Source organism: Pristiophorus japonicus, unplaced genomic scaffold (genome assembly GCF_044704955.1).
Source record: "Pristiophorus japonicus isolate sPriJap1 unplaced genomic scaffold, sPriJap1.hap1 HAP1_SCAFFOLD_270, whole genome shotgun sequence".
NCBI classification, from domain to species: domain Eukaryota; kingdom Metazoa; phylum Chordata; class Chondrichthyes; family Pristiophoridae; genus Pristiophorus; species Pristiophorus japonicus.
In genome coordinates, this window is record NW_027252450.1 from 95,669 (window position 1) to 112,241 (window position 16,573).

The 16,573-nt window shown below is 45.7% G+C and overlaps 11 non-coding genes across 11 annotated transcripts; all 11 read right to left on the reverse strand.

Annotated features, from left to right (window-relative positions):
• Positions 1-692: 692 nt before the first annotated feature.
• On the reverse strand, positions 693-763 carry trnag-gcc (transfer RNA glycine (anticodon GCC)). The gene has a single exon. It is a non-coding gene; the product is annotated as a tRNA-Gly (tRNA).
• A 1,389-nt stretch (positions 764-2,152) lies between these two features.
• trnag-gcc (transfer RNA glycine (anticodon GCC)) lies at positions 2,153-2,223 on the reverse strand. Its single transcript has one exon. It is a non-coding gene; the product is annotated as a tRNA-Gly (tRNA).
• A 1,404-nt stretch (positions 2,224-3,627) lies between these two features.
• trnag-gcc (transfer RNA glycine (anticodon GCC)) lies at positions 3,628-3,698 on the reverse strand. The gene has a single exon. It is a non-coding gene; the product is annotated as a tRNA-Gly (tRNA).
• A 1,404-nt stretch (positions 3,699-5,102) lies between these two features.
• On the reverse strand, positions 5,103-5,173 carry trnag-gcc (transfer RNA glycine (anticodon GCC)). The gene has a single exon. It is a non-coding gene; the product is annotated as a tRNA-Gly (tRNA).
• A 1,404-nt stretch (positions 5,174-6,577) lies between these two features.
• Positions 6,578-6,648, reverse strand: trnag-gcc (transfer RNA glycine (anticodon GCC)). The gene has a single exon. It is a non-coding gene; the product is annotated as a tRNA-Gly (tRNA).
• Positions 6,649-8,052: 1,404 nt separating this feature from the next.
• On the reverse strand, positions 8,053-8,123 carry trnag-gcc (transfer RNA glycine (anticodon GCC)). The gene has a single exon. It is a non-coding gene; the product is annotated as a tRNA-Gly (tRNA).
• Positions 8,124-9,527: 1,404 nt separating this feature from the next.
• On the reverse strand, positions 9,528-9,598 carry trnag-gcc (transfer RNA glycine (anticodon GCC)). Its single transcript has one exon. It is a non-coding gene; the product is annotated as a tRNA-Gly (tRNA).
• A 1,406-nt stretch (positions 9,599-11,004) lies between these two features.
• trnag-gcc (transfer RNA glycine (anticodon GCC)) lies at positions 11,005-11,075 on the reverse strand. Its single transcript has one exon. It is a non-coding gene; the product is annotated as a tRNA-Gly (tRNA).
• A 1,405-nt stretch (positions 11,076-12,480) lies between these two features.
• Positions 12,481-12,551, reverse strand: trnag-gcc (transfer RNA glycine (anticodon GCC)). Its single transcript has one exon. It is a non-coding gene; the product is annotated as a tRNA-Gly (tRNA).
• Positions 12,552-13,956: 1,405 nt separating this feature from the next.
• Positions 13,957-14,027, reverse strand: trnag-gcc (transfer RNA glycine (anticodon GCC)). The gene has a single exon. It is a non-coding gene; the product is annotated as a tRNA-Gly (tRNA).
• A 1,405-nt stretch (positions 14,028-15,432) lies between these two features.
• On the reverse strand, positions 15,433-15,503 carry trnag-gcc (transfer RNA glycine (anticodon GCC)). The gene has a single exon. It is a non-coding gene; the product is annotated as a tRNA-Gly (tRNA).
• Positions 15,504-16,573: the final 1,070 nt, after the last annotated feature.

Here is a 16,573-nt window from a genome sequence, read left to right on the forward strand (position 1 = left end):
CCCTAATCTCCTCGCTATGAAGGCCAGCATGACATTTGGCTTCCTTTACTGCATGCTGTACCTGTATGTATGAATGACTTCAACGACTGATGTACCAAAATACCCAGGTCTCAATACCCCTCCGCTTTTACAAATCGGTCAACATTCAGATAACATTCTACCTTCAAGGTTTTGCCACCAAAGTGGATAAACTCACACTTATCTTCATTATATGGCATCTGCCATCCACCGAATCTGTCCAATTCCGCTGCAGCCTCCTAGCAGCTCGCACTGCAACCCAGCTTGGTGTGATTTGCAAAGATGGAGATATTACATTGATGGAATTATTGAAAATCGCCACAGCTCGAGGAAACGGTACCGCCGCTCCTTTCTGCTCCTCCTTATTAAACTGCCGCCCAGACTTGCTCCCGCTCTTTCAACACCCGCTCATCTCTGCTGCCGTGCTGCAAACAGCCACTCCTGTGTGTTCTCGCTTTTTAAATTGCCTCTTCCCTCTGCTCGTGCTATTTGAAAAATAACTCAAATCCTTTACTCCCTCACGTTACAAGCGATCCTCACTGCTCCCGCTCTTTATACCGAAAGATATCTGTGCCCCCGCTCATTTAACAGCCGCTCCTCTCTGTGTACGCTCTTGAAACAGTCGGGAAGTTTAATTTTTAAATACACGCTTTCGGAAATACTTCCATAAACACTGCATTGGCCGGGAATCGAACCCGGGTCTCCCGCGTGGCAGGCGAGAATTCTACCCCTGAACCACCAATGCTCACGTTACAAGCACATTCAAGTTTAAAGATAGTGCAATTAGTGTTTAATTTTTGTTAATAAAAGGCGAAGAACAACAAAGCACCTCATATTCTGAAGATAGAAACATAGAAACTTAGAAAGTAGGTGCAGGAGTTGGCCATTCGTCCCTTCCAGCCAGCACCACCATTCAATATGATCATGGCTGAGCATGCAACTTCACTTCCCCTTCCTGATTTCTCTCCATGCCCCTTGATCACTTTAGCCGTAAGGGCCATATCTCACTGTCTTTTGAGTATATCTATCCAACTGGCTTCCACATCTTTCTGTGGTACAGAATTCCACAGGTTCACAATGATCTGAGTGAAGAAGATGCTCCTCGTGTCGGTCCTAAATGGCTTACACTTTATCCTTAGACAGTGACCGCTGGTACTGGGCTTCCTTTATTCCGACTGCGGGAACCTTTTTACGCCATCAAACCTGTCCATTCCCGACCAAATTTTAAATGTTTCTATGAGCTCCCCTCTCATTCTTCTAAATTCCAGCGAGTATAAGCCTCGTCGATCCAGTCTTTCTTCATGTCAGTCCTGCCATCCCTGGAATCAATCTGGTGAATATTCGCTACACTCCCTCAAAAGCAAGAATGTCCTTCCTCAGATTAGATGATCATAACTGCACACAATACTCAAGGTCTGGTCTCAGCAAGGTGCTGTACAAGTCTCCATGCTCCGATACCCTAATCTCCTCGCTATGAAGGCCAGCATGACATTTGGCTTCCTTTACTGCATGCTGTACCTGTATGTATGAATGACTTCAACGACTGATGTACCAAAATACCCAGGTCTCAATACCCCTCCGCTTTTACAAATCGGTCAACATTCAGATAACATTCTACCTTCAAGGTTTTGCCACCAAAGTGGATAAACTCACACTTATCTTCATTATATGGCATCTGCCATCCACCGAATCTGTCCAATTCCGCTGCAGCCTCCTAGCAGCTCGCACTGCAACCCAGCTTGGTGTGATTTGCAAAGTTGGAGATATTACATTGATGGAATTATTGAAAATCGCCACAGCTCGAGGAAACGGTACCGCCGCTCCTTTCTGCTCCTCCTTATTAAACTGCCGCCCAGACTTGCTCCCGCTCTTTCAACACCCGCTCATCTCTGCTGCCGTGCTGCAAACAGCCACTCCTGTGTGTTCTCGCTTTTTAAATTGCCGCTTCCCTCTGCTCGTGCTATTTGAAAAATAACTCAAATCCTTTACTCCCTCACGTTACAAGCGATCCTCACTGCTGTCGCTCTTTATACCGAAAGATATCTGTGCCCCCGCTCCTCTCTGTGTACGCTCTTGAAACAGTCGGGAAGTTTAATTTTTAAATACACGCTTTCTGAAATACTTCCATAAACACTGCATTGGCCGGGAATCGAACCCGGGTCTCCCGCGTGGCAGGCGAGAATTCTACCCCTGAACCACCAATGCTCACGTTACGAACACATTCAAGTTTAAAGATAGTGCAATTAGTGTTTAATTTTTGTTAATAAAAGGCGAAGAACAACAAAGCACCTCATATTCTGAAGATAGAAACATAGAAACTTAGAAAGTAGGTGCAGGAGTAGGCCATTTGTCCCTTCCAGCCAGCACCACCATTCAATATGATCATGGCTGAGCATGCAACTTCACTTCCCCTTCCTGATTTCTCTCCATGCCCCTTGATCACTTTAGCCGTAAGGGCCATATCTCACTGTCTTTTGAGTATATCTATCCAACTGGCTTCCACATCTTTCTGTGGTACAGAATTCCACAGGTTCACAATGATCTGAGTGAAGAAGATGCTCCTCGTGTCGGTCCTAAATGGTTTACACTTTATCCTTAGACAGTGACCGCTGGTACTGGGCTTCCTTTATTCGGACTGCGGGAACCTTTTTACGCCATCAAACCTGTCCATTCCCGACCAAATTTTAAATGTTTCTATGAGCTCCCCTCTCATTCTTCTAAATTCCAGCGAGTATAAGCCTCGTCGATCCAGTCTTTCTTCATGTCAGTCCTGCCATCCCTGGAATCAATCTGGTGAATATTCGCTACACTCCCTCAAAAGCAAGAATGTCCTTCCTCAGATTAGATGATCATAACTGCACACAATACTCAAGGTCTGGTCTCAGCAAGGTGCTGTACAAGTCTCCATGCTCCGATACCCTAATCTCCTCGCTATGAAGGCCAGCATGACATTTGGCTTCCTTTACTGCATGCTGTACCTGTATGTATGAATGACTTCAACGACTGATGTACCAAAATACCCAGGTCTCAATACCCCTCCGCTTTTACAAATCGGTCAACATTCAGATAACATTCTACCTTCAAGGTTTTGCCACCAAAGTGGATAAACTCACACTTATCTTCATTATATGGCATCTGCCATCCACCGAATCTGTCCAATTCCGCTGCAGCCTCCTAGCAGCTCGCACTGCAACCCAGCTTGGTGTGATTTGCAAAGATGGAGATATTACATTGATGGAATTATTGAAAATCGCCACAGCTCGAGGAAACGGTACCGCCGCTCCTTTCTGCTCCTCCTTATTAAACTGCCGCCCAGACTTGCTCCCGCTCTTTCAACACCCGCTCATCTCTGCTGCCGTGCTGCAAACAGCCACTCCTGTGTGTTCTCGCTTTTTAAATTGCCTCTTCCCTCTGCTCGTGCTATTTGAAAAATAACTCAAATCCTTTACTCCCTCACGTTACAAGCGATCCTCACTGCTCCCGCTCTTTATACCGAAAGATATCTGTGCCCCCGCTCATTTAACAGCCGCTCCTCTCTGTGTACGCTCTTGAAACAGTCGGGAAGTTTAATTTTTAAATACACGCTTTCGGAAATACTTCCATAAACACTGCATTGGCCGGGAATCGAACCCGGGTCTCCCGCGTGGCAGGCGAGAATTCTACCCCTGAACCACCAATGCTCACGTTACGAGCGCATTCAAGTTTAAAGATAGTGCAATTAGTGTTTAATTTTTGTTAATAAAAGGCGAAGAACAACAAAGCACCTCATATTCTGAAGATAGAAACATAGAAACTTAGAAAGTAGGTGCAGGAGTTGGCCATTCGTCCCTTCCAGCCAGCACCACCATTCAATATGATCATGGCTGAGCATGCAACTTCACTTCCCCTTCCTGATTTCTCTCCATGCCCCTTGATCACTTTAGCCGTAAGGGCCATATCTCACTGTCTTTTGAGTATATCTATCCAACTGGCTTCCACATCTTTCTGTGGTACAGAATTCCACAGGTTCACAATGATCTGAGTGAAGAAGATGCTCCTCGTGTCGGTCCTAAATGGCTTACACTTTATCCTTAGACAGTGACCGCTGGTACTGGGCTTCCTTTATTCGGACTGCGGGAACCTTTTTACGCCATCAAACCTGTCCATTCCCGACCAAATTTTAAATGTTTCTATGAGCTCCCCTCTCATTCTTCTAAATTCCAGCGAGTATAAGCCTCGTCGATCCAGTCTTTCTTCATGTCAGTCCTGCCATCCCTGGAATCAATCTGGTGAATATTCGCTACACTCCCTCAAAAGCAAGAATGTCCTTCCTCAGATTAGATGATCATAACTGCACACAATACTCAAGGTCTGGTCTCAGCAAGGTGCTGTACAAGTCTCCATGCTCCGATACCCTAATCTCCTCGCTATGAAGGCCAGCATGACATTTGGCTTCCTTTACTGCATGCTGTACCTGTATGTATGAATGACTTCAACGACTGATGTACCAAAATACCCAGGTCTCAATACCCCTCCGCTTTTACAAATCGGTCAACATTCAGATAACATTCTACCTTCAAGGTTTTGCCACCAAAGTGGATAAACTCACACTTATCTTCATTATATGGCATCTGCCATCCACCGAATCTGTCCAATTCCGCTGCAGCCTCCTAGCAGCTCGCACTGCAACCCAGCTTGGTGTGATTTGCAAAGTTGGAGATATTACATTGATGGCATTATTGAAAATCGCCACAGCTCGAGGAAACGGTACCGCCGCTCCTTTCTGCTCCTCCTTATTAAACTGCCGCCCAGACTTGCTCCTGCTCTTTCAACACCCGCTCATCTCTGCTGCCGTGCTGCAAACAGCCACTCCTGTGTGTTCTCGCTTTTTAAATTGCCTCTTCCCTCTGCTCGTGCTATTTGAAAAATAACTCAAATCCTTTACTCCCTCACGTTACAAGCGATCCTCACTGCTCCCGCTCTTTATACCGAAAGATATCTGTGCCCCCGCTCATTTAACAGCCGCTCCTCTACGTGTACGCTCTTGAAACAGTCGGGAAGTTTAATTTTTAAATACACGCTTTCGGAAATACTTCCATAAACACTGCATTGGCCGGGAATCGAACCCGGGTCTCCCGCGTGGCAGGCGAGAATTCTACCCCTGAACCACCAATGCTCACGTTACGAACACATTCAAGTTTAAAGATAGTGCAATTAGTGTTTAATTTTTGTTAATAAAAGGCGAAGAACAACAAAGCACCTCATATTCTGAAGATAGAAACATAGAAACTTAGAAAGTAGGTGCAGGAGTTGGCCATTCGTCCCTTCCAGCCAGCACCACCATTCAATATGATCATGGCTGAGCATGCAACTTCACTTCCCCTTCCTGATTTCTCTCCATGCCCCTTGATCACTTTAGCCGTAAGGGCCATATCTCACTGTCTTTTGAGTATATCTATCCAACTGGCTTCCACATCTTTCTGTGGTACAGAATTCCACAGGTTCACAATGATCTGAGTGAAGAAGATGCTCCTCGTGTCGGTCCTAAATGGCTTACACTTTATCCTTAGACAGTGACCGCTGGTACTGGGCTTCCTTTATTCGGACTGCGGGAACCTTTTTACGCCATCAAACCTGTCCATTCCCGACCAAATTTTAAATGTTTCTATGAGCTCCCCTCTCATTCTTCTAAATTCCAGCGAGTATAAGCCTCGTCGATCCAGTCTTTCTTCATGTCAGTCCTGCCATCCCTGGAATCAATCTGGTGAATATTCGCTACACTCCCTCAAAAGCAAGAATGTCCTTCCTCAGATTAGATGATCATAACTGCACACAATACTCAAGGTCTGGTCTCAGCAAGGTGCTGTACAAGTCTCCATGCTCCGATACCCTAATCTCCTCGCTATGAAGGCCAGCATGACATTTGGCTTCCTTTACTGCATGCTGTACCTGTATGTATGAATGACTTCAACGACTGATGTACCAAAATACCCAGGTCTAAATACCCCTCCGCTTTTACAAATCGGTCAACATTCAGATAACATTCTACCTTCAAGGTTTTGCCACCAAAGTGGATAAACTCACACTTATCTTCATTATATGGCATCTGCCATCCACCGAATCTGTCCAATTCCGCTGCAGCCTCCTAGCAGCTCGCACTGCAACCCAGCTTGGTGTGATTTGCAAAGATGGAGATATTACATTGATGGAATTATTGAAAATCGCCACAGCTCGAGGAAACGGTACCGCCGCTCCTTTCTGCTCCTCCTTATTAAACTGCCGCCCAGACTTGCTCCCGCTCTTTCAACACCCGCTCATCTCTGCTGCCGTGCTGCAAACAGCCACTCCTGTGTGTTCTCGCTTTTTAAATTGCCTCTTCCCTCTGCTCGTGCTATTTGAAAAATAACTCAAATCCTTTACTCCCTCACGTTACAAGCGATCCTCACTGCTCCCGCTCTTTATACCGAAAGATATCTGTGCCCCCGCTCATTTAACAGCCGCTCCTCTCTGTGTACGCTCTTGAAACAGTCGGGAAGTTTAATTTTTAAATACACGCTTTCGGAAATACTTCCATAAACACTGCATTGGCCGGGAATCGAACCCGGGTCTCCCGCGTGGCAGGCGAGAATTCTACCCCTGAACCACCAATGCTCACGTTACGAGCGCATTCAAGTTTAAAGATAGTGCAATTAGTGTTTAATTTTTGTTAATAAAAGGCGAAGAACAACAAAGCACCTCATATTCTGAAGATAGAAACATAGAAACTTAGAAAGTAGGTGCAGGAGTTGGCCATTCGTCCCTTCCAGCCAGCACCACCATTCAATATGATCATGGCTGAGCATGCAACTTCACTTCCCCTTCCTGATTTCTCTCCATGCCCCTTGATCACTTTAGCCGTAAGGGCCATATCTCACTGTCTTTTGAGTATATCTATCCAACTGGCTTCCACATCTTTCTGTGGTACAGAATTCCACAGGTTCACAATGATCTGAGTGAAGAAGATGCTCCTCGTGTCGGTCCTAAATGGCTTACACTTTATCCTTAGACAGTGACCGCTGGTACTGGGCTTCCTTTATTCGGACTGCGGGAACCTTTTTACGCCATCAAACCTGTCCATTCCCGACCAAATTTTAAATGTTTCTATGAGCTCCCCTCTCATTCTTCTAAATTCCAGCGAGTATAAGCCTCGTCGATCCAGTCTTTCTTCATGTCAGTCCTGCCATCCCTGGAATCAATCTGGTGAATATTCGCTACACTCCCTCAAAAGCAAGAATGTCCTTCCTCAGATTAGATGATCATAACTGCACACAATACTCAAGGTCTGGTCTCAGCAAGGTGCTGTACAAGTCTCCATGCTCCGATACCCTAATCTCCTCGCTATGAAGGCCAGCATGACATTTGGCTTCCTTTACTGCATGCTGTACCTGTATGTATGAATGACTTCAACGACTGATGTACCAAAATACCCAGGTCTCAATACCCCTCCGCTTTTACAAATCGGTCAACATTCAGATAACATTCTACCTTCAAGGTTTTGCCACCAAAGTGGATAAACTCACACTTATCTTCATTATATGGCATCTGCCATCCACCGAATCTGTCCAATTCCGCTGCAGCCTCCTAGCAGCTCGCACTGCAACCCAGCTTGGTGTGATTTGCAAAGTTGGAGATATTACATTGATGGCATTATTGAAAATCGCCACAGCTCGAGGAAACGGTACCGCCGCTCCTTTCTGCTCCTCCTTATTAAACTGCCGCCCAGACTTGCTCCTGCTCTTTCAACACCCGCTCATCTCTGCTGCCGTGCTGCAAACAGCCACTCCTGTGTGTTCTCGCTTTTTAAATTGCCTCTTCCCTCTGCTCGTGCTATTTGAAAAATAACTCAAATCCTTTACTCCCTCACGTTACAAGCGATCCTCACTGCTCCCGCTCTTTATACCGAAAGATATCTGTGCCCCCGCTCATTTAACAGCCGCTCCTCTACGTGTACGCTCTTGAAACAGTCGGGAAGTTTAATTTTTAAATACACGCTTTCGGAAATACTTCCATAAACACTGCATTGGCCGGGAATCGAACCCGGGTCTCCCGCGTGGCAGGCGAGAATTCTACCCCTGAACCACCAATGCTCACGTTACGAACACATTCAAGTTTAAAGATAGTGCAATTAGTGTTTAATTTTTGTTAATAAAAGGCGAAGAACAACAAAGCACCTCATATTCTGAAGATAGAAACATAGAAACTTAGAAAGTAGGTGCAGGAGTTGGCCATTCGTCCCTTCCAGCCAGCACCACCATTCAATATGATCATGGCTGAGCATGCAACTTCACTTCCCCTTCCTGATTTCTCTCCATGCCCCTTGATCACTTTAGCCGTAAGGGCCATATCTCACTGTCTTTTGAGTATATCTATCCAACTGGCTTCCACATCTTTCTGTGGTACAGAATTCCACAGGTTCACAATGATCTGAGTGAAGAAGATGCTCCTCGTGTCGGTCCTAAATGGCTTACACTTTATCCTTAGACAGTGACCGCTGGTACTGGGCTTCCTTTATTCGGACTGCGGGAACCTTTTTACGCCATCAAACCTGTCCATTCCCGACCAAATTTTAAATGTTTCTATGAGCTCCCCTCTCATTCTTCTAAATTCCAGCGAGTATAAGCCTCGTCGATCCAGTCTTTCTTCATGTCAGTCCTGCCATCCCTGGAATCAATCTGGTGAATATTCGCTACACTCCCTCAAAAGCAAGAATGTCCTTCCTCAGATTAGATGATCATAACTGCACACAATACTCAAGGTCTGGTCTCAGCAAGGTGCTGTACAAGTCTCCATGCTCCGATACCCTAATCTCCTCGCTATGAAGGCCAGCATGACATTTGGCTTCCTTTACTGCATGCTGTACCTGTATGTATGAATGACTTCAACGACTGATGTACCAAAATACCCAGGTCTAAATACCCCTCCGCTTTTACAAATCGGTCAACATTCAGATAACATTCTACCTTCAAGGTTTTGCCACCAAAGTGGATAAACTCACACTTATCTTCATTATATGGCATCTGCCATCCACCGAATCTGTCCAATTCCGCTGCAGCCTCCTAGCAGCTCGCACTGCAACCCAGCTTGGTGTGATTTGCAAAGTTGGAGATATTACATTGATGGAATTATTGAAAATCGCCACAGCTCGAGGAAACGGTACCGCCGCTCCTTTCTGCTCCTCCTTGTTAAACTGCCGCCCAGACTTGCTCCCGCTCTTTCAACACCCGCTCATCTCTGCTGCCGTGCTGCAAACAGCCACTCCTGTGTGTTCTCGCTTTTTAAATTGCCGCTTCCCTCTGCTCGTGCTATTTGAAAAATAACTCAAATCCTTTACTCCCTCACGTTACAAGCGATCCTCACTGCTGTCGCTCTTTATACCGAAAGATATCTGTGCCCCCGCTCATTTAACAGCCGCTCCTCTCTGTGTACGCTCTTGAAACAGTCGGGAAGTTTAATTTTTAAATACACGCTTTCTGAAATACTTCCATAAACACTGCATTGGCCGGGAATCGAACCCGGGTCTCCCGCGTGGCAGGCGAGAATTCTACCCCTGAACCACCAATGCTCACGTTACGAACACATTCAAGTTTAAAGATAGTGCAATTAGTGTTTAATTTTTGTTAATAAAAGGCGAAGAACAACAAAGCACCTCATATTCTGAAGATAGAAACATAGAAACTTAGAAAGTAGGTGCAGGAGTAGGCCATTCGTCCCTTCCAGCCAGCACCACCATTCAATATGATCATGGCTGAGCATGCAACTTCACTTCCCCTTCCTGATTTCTCTCCATGCCCCTTGATCACTTTAGCCGTAAGGGCGATATCTCACTGTCTTTTGAGTATATCTATCCAACTGGCTTCCACATCTTTCTGTGGTACAGAATTCCACAGGTTCACAATGATCTGAGTGAAGAAGATGCTCCTCGTGTCGGTCCTAAATGGCTTACACTTTATCCTTAGACAGTGACCGCTGGTACTGGGCTTCCTTTATTCGGACTGCGGGAACCTTTTTACGCCATCAAACCTGTCCATTCCCGACCAAATTTTAAATGTTTCTATGAGCTCCCCTCTCATTCTTCTAAATTCCAGCGAGTATAAGCCTCGTCGATCCAGTCTTTCTTCATGTCAGTCCTGCCATCCCTGGAATCAATCTGGTGAATATTCGCTACACTCCCTCAAAAGCAAGAATGTCCTTCCTCAGATTAGATGATCATAACTGCACACAATACTCAAGGTCTGGTCTCAGCAAGGTGCTGTACAAGTCTCCATGCTCCGATACCCTAATCTCCTCGCTATGAAGGCCAGCATGACATTTGGCTTCCTTTACTGCATGCTGTACCTGTATGTATGAATGACTTCAACGACTGATGTACCAAAATACCCAGGTCTCAATACCCCTCCGCTTTTACAAATCGGTCAACATTCAGATAACATTCTACCTTCAAGGTTTTGCCACCAAAGTGGATAAACTCACACTTATCTTCATTATATGGCATCTGCCATCCACCGAATCTGTCCAATTCCGCTGCAGCCTCCTAGCAGCTCGCACTGCAACCCAGCTTGGTGTGATTTGCAAAGTTGGAGATATTACATTGATGGAATTATTGAAAATCGCCACAGCTCGAGGAAACGGTACCGCCGCTCCTTTCTGCTCCTCCTTATTAAACTGCCGCCCAGACTTGCTCCCGCTCTTTCAACACCCGCTCATCTCTGCTGCCGTGCTGCAAACAGCCACTCCTGTGTGTTCTCGCTTTTTAAATTGCCGCTTCCCTCTGCTCGTGCTATTTGAAAAATAACTCAAATCCTTTATACTCCCTCACGTTACAAGCGATCCTCACTGCTACCGCTCTTTATACCGAAAGATATCTGTGCCCCCGCTCATTTAACAGCCGCTCCTCTCTGTGTACGCTCTTGAAACAGTCGGGAAGTTTAATTTTTAAATACACGCTTTCTGAAATACTTCCATAAACACTGCATTGGCCGGGAATCGAACCCGGGTCTCCCGCGTGGCAGGCGAGAATTCTACCCCTGAACCACCAATGCTCACGTTACGAACACATTCAAGTTTAAAGATAGTGCAATTAGTGTTTAATTTTTGTTAATAAAAGGCGAAGAACAACAAAGCACCTCATATTCTGAAGATAGAAACATAGAAACTTAGAAAGTAGGTGCAGGAGTTGGCCATTCGTCCCTTCCAGCCAGCACCACCATTCAATATGATCATGGCTGAGCATGCAACTTCACTTCCCCTTCCTGATTTCTCTCCATGCCCCTTGATCACTTTAGCCGTAAGGGCGATATCTCACTGTCTTTTGAGTATATCTATCCAACTGGCTTCCACATCTTTCTGTGGTACAGAATTCCACAGGTTCACAATGATCTGAGTGAAGAAGATGCTCCTCGTGTCGGTCCTAAATGGCTTACACTTTATCCTTAGACAGTGACCGCTGGTACTGGGCTTCCTTTATTCGGACTGCGGGAACCTTTTTACGCCATCAAACCTGTCCATTCCCGACCAAATTTTAAATGTTTCTATGAGCTCCCCTCTCATTCTTCTAAATTCCAGCGAGTATAAGCCTGGTCGATCCAGTCTTTCTTCATGTCAGTCCTGCCATCCCTGGAATCAATCTGGTGAATATTCGCTACACTCCCTCAAAAGCAAGAATGTCCTTCCTCAGATTAGATGATCATAACTGCACACAATACTCAAGGTCTGGTCTCAGCAAGGTGCTGTACAAGTCTCCATGCTCCGATACCCTAATCTCCTCGCTATGAAGGCCAGCATGACATTTGGCTTCCTTTACTGCATGCTGTACCTGTATGTATGAATGACTTCAACGACTGATGTACCAAAATACCCAGGTCTCAATACCCCTCCGCTTTTACAAATCGGTCAACATTCAGATAACATTCTACCTTCAAGGTTTTGCCACCAAAGTGGATAAACTCACACTTATCTTCATTATATGGCATCTGCCATCCACCGAATCTGTCCAATTCCGCTGCAGCCTCCTAGCAGCTCGCACTGCAACCCAGCTTGGTGTGATTTGCAAAGTTGGAGATATTACATTGATGGAATTATTGAAAATCGCCACAGCTCGAGGAAACGGTACCGCCGCTCCTTTCTGCTCCTCCTTATTAAACTGCCGCCCAGACTTGCTCCCGCTCTTTCAACACCCGCTCATCTCTGCTGCCGTGCTGCAAACAGCCACTCCTGTGTGTTCTCGCTTTTTAAATTGCCGCTTCCCTCTGCTCGTGCTATTTGAAAAATAACTCGAATCCTTTACTCCCTTCCGTTACAAGCGATCCTCACTGCTCCCGCTCTTTATACCGAAGGATATCTGTGCCCCCGCTCATTTAACAGCCGCTCCTCTCTGTGTACGCTCTTGAAACAGTCGGGGAAGTTTAATTTTTAAATACACGCTTTCTGAAATACTTCCATAAACACTGCATTGGCCGGGAATCGAACCCGGGTCTCCCGCGTGGCAGGCGAGAATTCTACCCCTGAACCACCAATGCTCACGTTACGAACACATTCAAGTTTAAAGATAGTGCAATTAGTGTTTAATTTTTGTTAATAAAAGGCGAAGAACAACAAAGCACCTCATATTCTGAAGATAGAAACATAGAAACTTAGAAAGTAGGTGCAGGAGTTGGCCATTCGTCCCTTCCAGCCAGCACCACCATTCAATATGATCATGGCTGAGCATGCAACTTCACTTCCCCTTCCTGATTTCTCTCCATGCCCCTTGATCACTTTAGCCGTAAGGGCGATATCTCACTGTCTTTTGAGTATATCTATCCAACTGGCTTCCACATCTTTCTGTGGTACAGAATTCCACAGGTTCACAATGATCTGAGTGAAGAAGATGCTCCTCGTGTCGGTCCTAAATGGCTTACACTTTATCCTTAGACAGTGACCGCTGGTACTGGGCTTCCTTTATTCGGACTGCGGGAACCTTTTTACGCCATCAAACCTGTCCATTCCCGACCAAATTTTAAATGTTTCTATGAGCTCCCCTCTCATTCTTCTAAATTCCAGCGAGTATAAGCCTCGTCGATCCAGTCTTTCTTCATGTCAGTCCTGCCATCCCTGGAATCAATCTGGTGAATATTCGCTACACTCCCTCAAAAGCAAGAATGTCCTTCCTCAGATTAGATGATCATAACTGCACACAATACTCAAGGTCTGGTCTCAGCAAGGTGCTGTACAAGTCTCCATGCTCCGATACCCTAATCTCCTCGCTATGAAGGCCAGCATGACATTTGGCTTCCTTTACTGCATGCTGTACCTGTATGTATGAATGACTTCAACGACTGATGTACCAAAATACCCAGGTCTCAATACCCCTCCGCTTTTACAAATCGGTCAACATTCAGATAACATTCTACCTTCAAGGTTTTGCCACCAAAGTGGATAAACTCACACTTATCTTCATTATATGGCATCTGCCATCCACCGAATCTGTCCAATTCCGCTGCAGCCTCCTAGCAGCTCGCACTGCAACCCAGCTTGGTGTGATTTGCAAAGTTGGAGATATTACATTGATGGAATTATTGAAAATCGCCACAGCTCGAGGAAACGGTACCGCCGCTCCTTTCTGCTCCTCCTTATTAAACTGCCGCCCAGACTTGCTCCCGCTCTTTCAACACCCGCTCATCTCTGCTGCCGTGCTGCAAACAGCCACTCCTGTGTGTTCTCGCTTTTTAAATTGCCGCTTCCCTCTGCTCGTGCTATTTGAAAAATAACTCGAATCCTTTACTCCCTTCCGTTACAAGCGATCCTCACTGCTCCCGCTCTTTATACCGAAGGATATCTGTGCCCCCGCTCATTTAACAGCCGCTCCTCTCTGTGTACGCTCTTGAAACAGTCGGGGAAGTTTAATTTTTAAATACACGCTTTCTGAAATACTTCCATAAACACTGCATTGGCCGGGAATCGAACCCGGGTCTCCCGCGTGGCAGGCGAGAATTCTACCCCTGAACCACCAATGCTCACATAACGAACACATTCAAGTTTAAAGATAGTGCAATTAGTGTTTAATTTTTGTTAATAAAAGGCGAAGAACAACAAAGCACCTCATATTCTGAAGATAGAAACATAGAAACTTAGAAAGTAGGTGCAGGAGTTGGCCATTCGTCCCTTCCAGCCAGCACCACCATTCAATATGATCATGGCTGAGCATGCAACTTCACTTCCCCTTCCTGATTTCTCTCCATGCCCCTTGATCACTTTAGCCGTAAGGGCCATATCTCACTGTCTTTTGAGTATATCTATCCAACTGGCTTCCACATCTTTCTGTGGTACAGAATTCCACAGGTTCACAATGATCTGAGTGAAGAAGATGCTCCTCGTGTCGGTCCTAAATGGCTTACACTTTATCCTTAGACAGTGACCGCTGGTACTGGGCTTCCTTTATTCGGACTGCGGGAACCTTTTTACGCCATCAAACCTGTCCATTCCCGACCAAATTTTAAATGTTTCTATGAGCTCCCCTCTCATTCTTCTAAATTCCAGCGAGTATAAGCCTGGTCGATCCAGTCTTTCTTCATGTCAGTCCTGCCATCCCTGGAATCAATCTGGTGAATATTCGCTACACTCCCTCAAAAGCAAGAATGTCCTTCCTCAGATTAGATGATCATAACTGCACACAATACTCAAGGTCTGGTCTCAGCAAGGTGCTGTACAAGTCTCCATGCTCCGATACCCTAATCTCCTCGCTATGAAGGCCAGCATGACATTTGGCTTCCTTTACTGCATGCTGTACCTGTATGTATGAATGACTTCAACGACTGATGTACCAAAATACCCAGGTCTCAATACCCCTCCGCTTTTACAAATCGGTCAACATTCAGATAACATTCTACCTTCAAGGTTTTGCCACCAAAGTGGATAAACTCACACTTATCTTCATTATATGGCATCTGCCATCCACCGAATCTGTCCAATTCCGCTGCAGCCTCCTAGCAGCTCGCACTGCAACCCAGCTTGGTGTGATTTGCAAAGTTTGAGATATTACATTGATGCAATTATTGAAAATCGCCACAGCTCGAGGAAACGGTACCGCCGCTCCTTTCTGCTCCTCCTTATTAAACTGCCGCCCAGACTTGCTCCCGCTCTTTCAACACCCGCTCATCTCTGCTGCCGTGCTGCAAACAGCCACTCCTGTGTGTTCTCGCTTTTTAAATTGCCGCTTCCCTCTGCTCGTGCTATTTGAAAAATAATTCGAATCCTTTACTCCCTCACGTTACAAGCGATCCTCACTGCTCCCGCTCTTTATACCGAATAATATCTGTGCCCCCGCTCATTTAACAGCCGCTCCTCTCTGTGTACGCTCTTGAAACAGTCGGGGAAGTTTAATTTTTAAATACACGCTTTCTGAAATACTTCCATAAACACTGCATTGGCCGGGAATCGAACCCGGGTCTCCCGCGTGGCAGGCGAGAATACTACCCCTGAACCACCAATGCTCACATTACGAACACATTCAAGTTTAAAGATAGTGCAATTAGTGTTTAATTTTTGTTAATAAAAGGCGAAGAACAACAAGGCACCTCATATTCTGAAGATAGAAACATAGAAACTTAGAAAGTAGGTGCAGATGTAGGCCATTCTTCCCTTCCAGCCAGCACCACCATTCAATATGATCATGGCTGAGCATGCAACTTCACTTCCCCTTCCTGATTTCTCTCCATGCCCCTTGATCACTTTAGCCGTAAGGGCCATATCTCACTGTCTTTTGAGTATATCTATCCAACTGGCTTCCACATCTTTCTGTGGTACAGAATTCCACAGGTTCACAATGATCTGAGTGAAGAAGATGCTCCTCGTGTCGGTCCTAAATGGCTTACACTTTATCCTTAGACAGTGACCGCTGGTACTGGGCTTCCTTTATTCGGACTGCGGGAACCTTTTTACGCCATCAAACCTGTCCATTCCCGACCAAATTTTAAATGTTTCTATGAGCTCCCCTCTCATTCTTCTAAATTCCAGCGAGTATAAGCCTCGTCGATCCAGTCTTTCTTCATGTCAGTCCTGCCATCCCTGGAATCAATCTGGTGAATATTCGCTACACTCCCTCAAAAGCAGGAATGTCCTTCCTCAGATTAGATGATCATAACTGCACACAATACTCAAGGTCTGGTCTCAGCAAGGTGCTGTACAAGTCTCCATGCTCCGATACCCTAATCTCCTCGCTATGAAGGCCAGCATGACATTTGGCTTCCTTTACTGCATGCTGTACCTGTATGTATGAATGACTTCAACGACTGATGTACCAAAATACCCAGGTCTCAATACCCCTCCGCTTTTACAAATCGGTCAACATTCAGATAACATTCTACCTTCAAGGTTTTGCCACCAAAGTGGATAAACTCACACTTATCTTCATTATATGGCATCTGCCATCCACCGAATCTGTCCAATTCCGCTGCAGCCTCCTAGCAGCTCGCACTGCAACCCAGCTTGGTGTGATTTGCAAAGTTGGAGATATTACATTGATGGAATTATTGAAAATCGCCACAGCTCGAGGAAACGGTAC